Below are 6,776 nucleotides of genomic sequence, written 5' to 3' on the forward strand. Positions count from 1 at the left end.
GTACACTGCTCCATAAAGGTTTATGGCCCCATAAGATGCTCCATAGTATATGCCCCCGTACACTGCTCCATTATGGTTGATGGCCCCCATAAGATGCTCCATAGTATATTCCCCCGTACACTGCTCCATTATGGTTGATGGCCCCCATAAGATGCTCCATATTATATGCCCCCGTACACTGCTCCATTATGGTTTATGGCCCCATAAGATGCTCCATAGTATATGCCCCGTACACTGCTCCATTATGGTTTATGGCCCCATAAGATGCTCCATATTATATGCCCCCGTACACTGCTCCATTATGGTTTATGGCCCCATAAGATGCTCCATAGTATATGCCCCGTACACTGCTCCATTATGGTTTATGGCCCCATAAGATGCTCCATAGTATATGCCCCGTAAATTGCTCCATAAAGGTTTATGGCCCCATAAGATGCTCCATAGTATATGCCCCGTACACTGCTCCATTATGGTTTATGGCCCCATAAGATGCTCCATAGTATATGCCCCGTAAATTGCTCCATAAAGGTTTATGGCCCCATAAGATGCTCCATAGTATATGCCCCGTACACTGCTCCATTATGGTTTATGGCCCCATAAGATGCTCCATTGTATATGCCCCCGTACACTGCTCCATTATGGATGATGGCCCCCTTAACATGCTCCATTCTATATGCCCCCGTACACTGCTCCATTATGGATGATGGCCCCCTTAACATGCTCCATTCTATATGCTCCGTATGCTGCTGCATAAAAAAAAAAAAAACATACTCACCTATCGTCGCTGGGCGCCGAGTGCTGGGGGGCCTGAGCAGGCGGGGACACCGGCGCGCTGTGGGGGTAAGGTGCCGGTATCGCCGCCAGCTCAGGCCCCCCAGCACTTACTATATTCACCTGGCCCCGTTACACCGCTGCGCGCCATCGCGCCCTCTGAACTGAAGGTCACAGGCCGAGGACCGGGAAGATGGCGGCGCGCAGCGGTGGAACGGAGCACAGGTGAATATAGCCGATCCTTACCCTCCTGGCGGCCCCTGCTTCTCTGTTGGAGATCGCGGTGTGCGTTCAGTGCTTACGCATACCGCGATCTCCTGGGAGCGTCACTCTGTGGGGTCCAGACTGCGCCGGCGCTTGCGCAGTCTATAAAGGCTTCGGACAGAGTGACGCTCCCAGCGTTATATTATAGATATTTAGGCCACAGACAACAAGCAGTTTCCTCCTCGGAGTCGGCAGCTGAATACGTTCCTCATAGACTCATCTTCCATAACGCCAATTCTCGTCTCATTTACCGACCCTGGAATCGGCATTAGTAATACTGCAGGAGATATTCATTACACGGGACATGAGAAATAACTACCGTATTTTTGAGACTATAAGACGCGCTTTTTCTCAAAAAAATTTGTGAGGAAAATGAGGGGTGCGTTTTATAGTCTGAACGCAGGCTTACTGGGGGACTGCGGCAGTCGAGTAGCAGTGGAACCAGAGGCGGCAGAGGTGTGGCCATGCTGAGGTTCGGTGTTGCGGTGCGGAGTGCACCTGAGCTGGGTCCCTTCCGCAGGATACTGGCGGCAGAAATCTTGTGACGCCGCGGCTCGTGTCCATGGCGAGCCGAAACGAGTGCAACGGTTTCCCTGCGGCCATCTTCCAGAAGCCGAGGCGGCGAGTGTGCAGATTGAGATCTCTGCAGCCCTCAACTTCAGGAAGATGGCCGCCAACAAACCGGTGATGCACTCGGCTCTGATCGCTGTGGACACTGGGCTAGAGCGTTGCCACATTTCTGACGCCGGTCACTGACTCCATCACCACCGGCCGTCTATATGTATACTGTGTGCTGGGGGATGGCGGTACTGTGGGAACATTATACTGTGTGCTGGGGGATGGCGGTACTGTGGGAATATTATACTGTGTGTGGGGGATGGCGGTACTGTGGGAATATTATACTGTGTGCTGGGGGATGGCGGTACTGTGGGAATATTATACTGTGTGTGGGGGATGGCGGTACTGTGGGAATATTATACTGTGTGCTGGGGGATGGCGGTACTGTGGGAATATTATACTGTGTGTGGGGGGATGGGGGAACTATGGGAATATTATACTGTGTGTGGGGGGATGGGGGAACTATGGGAATATTATACTGTGTGTGGGGGATGGCGGTACTGTGGGAATATTATACTGTGTGTGGGGGGATGGCGGTACTGTGGGAATATTATACTGTGTGTGGGGGATGGCGGTACTGTGGGAATATTATACTGTGTGTGGGGGATGGGGGAACTATGGGAATATTATACTGTGTGTGGGGGGATGGGGGAACTATGGGAATATTATACTGTGTGTGGGGGATGGCGGTAATGTGGGAATATTATACTGTGTGTGGGGGGATGGGGGAACTATGGGAATATTATACTGTGTGTGGGGGATGGCGGTACTGTGGGAATATTATACTGTGTGTGGGGGGATGGGGGAACTATGGGAATATTATACTGTGTGTGGGGGATGGCGGTAATGTGGGAATATTATACTGTGTGTGGGGGGATGGGGGAACTATGGGAATATTATACTGTGTGTGGGGGGATGGGGGAACTATGGGAATATTATACTGTGTGTGGGGGATGGGGGAACTATGGGAATATTATACTGTGTGTGGGGGGGATGGGGGAACTATGGGAATATTATACTGTGTGTGGGGGGATGGGGGAACTATGGGAATATTATACTGTGTGTGGGGGGATGGCGGTACTGTGGGAATATTATACTGTGTGTGGGGGATGGCGGTACTGTGGGAATATTATACTGTGTGTGGGGGGGATGGGGGAACTATGGGAATATTATACTGTGTGTGGGGGGATGGGGGAACTATGGGAATATTATACTGTGTGTGGGGGGATGGGGGAACTATGGGAATATTATACTGTGTGTGGGGGATGGCGGTACTGTGGGAATATTATATTGTGTGTGGGGGGATGGCGGTACTGTGGGGATATTATACTGTGTGTGGGGGGATGGGGGAACTATGGGAATATTATACGGTGTGCTGGGGGATGGCGGTACTGTGGGAATATTATACTGTGTGGGGGATGGCGGTACTGTGGGAATATTATACTGTGTGGGGGATGGTGGTTCTGTGGGAACATTATACTGTGTGGGGGATGGTGGTTCTGTGGGAACATTATACTGTGTGGGGGGGGGGATGGCGGTTCTGGGGGAACATTATACTGTGTGGGGGATGGCAGTACTGTGGGAACATTATACTGTGTGGGGGCCCCGTACTATGAGAGTGATACAGGTTTCCCTGGTTCCCGTCTTTCATAGTTGGTACAATATGCAAATTAAGGGTGCACTCCAGCTGTATAACAATATAAGAAAGGGTGCAGAGCCTAGTCCAATAAAATGTATAACCAAGAAAAAAAGAGAGAAAAGAATGGACTAATGGAGGCTCGCACAACCATAAGATGAAGAAAAATAGTGAATGTATTTATTAATCACCACAACATGAACATAAAAACACTTAAAATAACAGCGAGTGTATACAAAACACCCCCATAACATAGTACAATATCTGCAGGAAATGTATAAAGCAATATACGCAGCCGGACATGTAATTACATACAGTACCACAAGCCAGCAAATATGAAGGCCATGACCAAAGAAATATATACCTGGTCTTTATATCCCCTCCTGGGGAGTAAATACACCAAAATGACCCAATAAAGATAATCTTATGTCATATGAATGTCCAAGCAAAGCTCATTAAATGGCCAAATGTGGGAAAAAGCCCAAATGAAAAGGCAAAGCTCAGATACAGAAGATAAAAAGGCATTGCGGCAGAAATACTCAGCTGAATCGGAGGCCGAGCACGTGGGAGCAAAAAGGCTGCTGGGCTACAATAGCCCTGCAGATCCACGTCACAAATGACCGGCATATACCAAGAGGGGCGTGCGAGGAAAAGACCCCACGCGTGTCGCCGCCGCAGCAGCTTCTTCTTGGTCTTTCATAGTTGGGTTGTTTGTATCTATCAGCGGAAAAGGAACAAAACCATTGTGATTCGTATAAGGAGGAAACAGAAAAAACCCTAAATATATCATTTTACAACAACCCCACAGTCTGAGTGAATCGCTTCTACCCTCTGGATTGGAGCTGATACCATGAAGCTACAGTCACTACACAAACTTCCTGCCTCACACAGCCAGATATTTCCCATACCGGAGTTGTCCGTGAGCTCGCGTGGTACATCCGTGTGGGATCAGTGTGATGTCCGTGTTTAGCGTCCGTGTGTCCATGTATTGAAACAAATTGTTTCAATTTTAACCCTATGACTTTAAAAAAGCACACGGACGGCGCACGGACGGCACACGGACGGCACACGGACTGCACACGGACTGCACACGGACGGCGCACGGACGGCGCACGGACGGCATCTGTATCCGTGCAGTACGGGTTTACACGCACCCATTGACTTCTATGGGTCCGTGTGGTCCTTTCAGTAGACCAAAAACGGACATGTCTACATGTTTTGCACACAGTCACACAGTCTGTGAAAACATGCAGACATCTGCATAAACCTGTTCATTTCAATGTGTCTACATGTATCAGTGTCTCCGGTACATGAGAAAACTGACATGAAACCGGCCTAATGGGCACTTACCGTGTCTGTCAGAACTGTCCGAGGATTATTACAGCTGATAGTTCCCCAAATTAGAAGGCACCTGTGGATATTGGGGTCTTTACCTGCTCCAGGTCTGGTGTGGAGCCTCCACCTGCAGAACCAGGACCTGTGATGAGGTCACCGGAGGGGAGGAGTCAGGGTCACATGATCAGGGCCTCAGTGTGTGCAGGACTCTGCTGTGCTGGTTGTCATGGTGCCGAATGAGGGGAAGTTGATGTGAGGGGTCAGGAGGGGTTTACAGTGTGGATGGAGCAGAGCCGAGTGTGTACGAGGTGTACGGAGCAGAGCCGAGTGTGTACGAGGTGTACGGAGCGGAGCCGTGTGTGTACGAGGTGTATGGAGCAGAGCCGAGTGTGTACGAGGTGTACGGAGTGGAGCCGTGTGTACGAGGTGTACGGAGCGGAGCCGTGTGTACGAGGTGTACAGAGCGGAGCCGTGTGTACGAGGTGTACGGAGCGGAGCCGAGTGTGTACGAGATGGAAGGAGCGGAGCCGTGTGTACGAGGTGTACGGAGCGGAGCCGAGTGTGTACGAGGTGTATGGAGCAGAGCCGAGTGTGTACGAGGTGTACGGAGTGGAGCCGTGTGTACGAGGTGTACGGAGCGGAGCCGTGTGTACGAGGTGTACGGAGCGGAGCCGTGTGTGTACGAGATGGAAGGAGCGGAGCCGTGTGTACGAGGTGTACGGAGCGGAGCCACGTGTGTATGAGGTGTACGGAGCGGAGCCGCGTGTGTATGAGGTGTACGGAGCGGAGCTGTGTGTACGAGGTGTACGGAGCGGAGCCGTGTGTGTACGAGGTGTACGGAGCGGAGCCATGTGTACGAGGTGTACGGAGCGGAGCCGCGTGTGTACGAGGTGTACGGAGCGGAGCCGCGTGTGTACGAGGTGTACGGAGCGGAGCCGCGTGTGTACGAGGTGTACGGAGCGGAGCCATGTGTACGAGGTGTACGGAGCGGAGCCGAGTGTGTACGAAGTGTACGGAGCGGAGCAGTGTGTATGAGGTGTACGGAGCGGAGCAGTGTGTACGAGGTGTACGGAGCGGAGCAGTGTGTACGAGGTGTACGGAGCGGAGCAGTGTGTACGAGGTGTACGGAGCGGAGCAGTGTGTACGGAGCGGAGCAGTGTGTACGAGGTGTACGGAGCGGAGCAGTGTGTACGAGGTGTACGGAGCGGAGCAGTGTGTACGAGGTGTACGGAGCGGAGCAGTGTGTACGAGGTGTACGGAGCGGAGCAGTGTGTACGAGGTGTACGGAGCGGAGCCGCGTGTGTACGAGGTGTACGGAGCGGAGCCGCGTGTGTACGAGGTGTACGGAGCGGAGCCGCGTGTGTACGAGGTGTACGGAGCGGAGCCGCGTGTGTACGAGGTGTACGGAGCGGAGCCGCGTGTGTACGAGGTGTACGGAGCGGAGCCGCGTGTGTACGAGGTGTACGGAGCGGAGCCGCGTGTGTACGAGGTGTACGGAGCGGAGCCGCGTGTGTACGAGGTGTACGGAGCGGAGCCGCGTGTGTACGAGGTGTACGGAGCGGAGCCGCGTGTGTACGAGGTGTACGGAGCGGAGCCGCGTGTGTACGAGGTGTACGGAGCGGAGCCGCGTGTGTACGAGGTGTACGGAGCGGAGCCGCGTGTGTACGAGGTGTACGGAGCGGAGCCGCGTGTGTACGAGGTGTACGGAGCGGAGCCGCGTGTGTACGAGGTGTACGGAGCGGAGCCGTGTGTTGGGCACGCTGCAGCGACGCGATAACTACTCCCACACCGGCAGGAACAATAATTATGAACCCCGCAGTCACTGCAGCAGCACTCAACAGTCTGCACACTTATCGCTGCCACCAGCTTCGATTAAACGGGTCCGAAGCTAACCCAACACAGTAGCGTAATTCTCTTCAAGAGACAGGGTACGGCTTTTAGAGCATGGAGAAGAACTAATATATAATAGTATATCCCATTAAAATTAATTAGGCAGTGCGTTATCAAAAATAGTTTATAAAGATGTTATACATGAGACAATTGCAAATATGTACAAGGGTAATTATAACATAAAGGGAATAAATGAGAAAAGATAACACTCACATATTAGAAGCATTGCAGGCATCCAGGCTAGTGCAGTTTCCATACATCC

At 52.2% G+C, this 6,776-nt stretch overlaps 1 protein-coding gene across 1 annotated transcript in view; it reads right to left on the reverse strand.

Moving 5' to 3' along the window:
- Positions 1-4,775, reverse strand: part of LOC138672437 (oocyte zinc finger protein XlCOF7.1-like) — a 28,157-nt gene extending 23,382 nt beyond the window's left edge. Inside the window, exon 1 of the mRNA XM_069760409.1 lies at positions 4,723-4,775. The gene's annotated coding sequence lies outside the window, so the exon portion shown is untranslated. The remainder of the gene's footprint in view (positions 1-4,722) is intronic.
- Positions 4,776-6,776: the final 2,001 nt, after the last annotated feature.

Source organism: Ranitomeya imitator, chromosome 3 (genome assembly GCF_032444005.1).
Source record: "Ranitomeya imitator isolate aRanImi1 chromosome 3, aRanImi1.pri, whole genome shotgun sequence".
NCBI classification, from domain to species: Eukaryota; Metazoa; Chordata; class Amphibia; order Anura; family Dendrobatidae; genus Ranitomeya; species Ranitomeya imitator.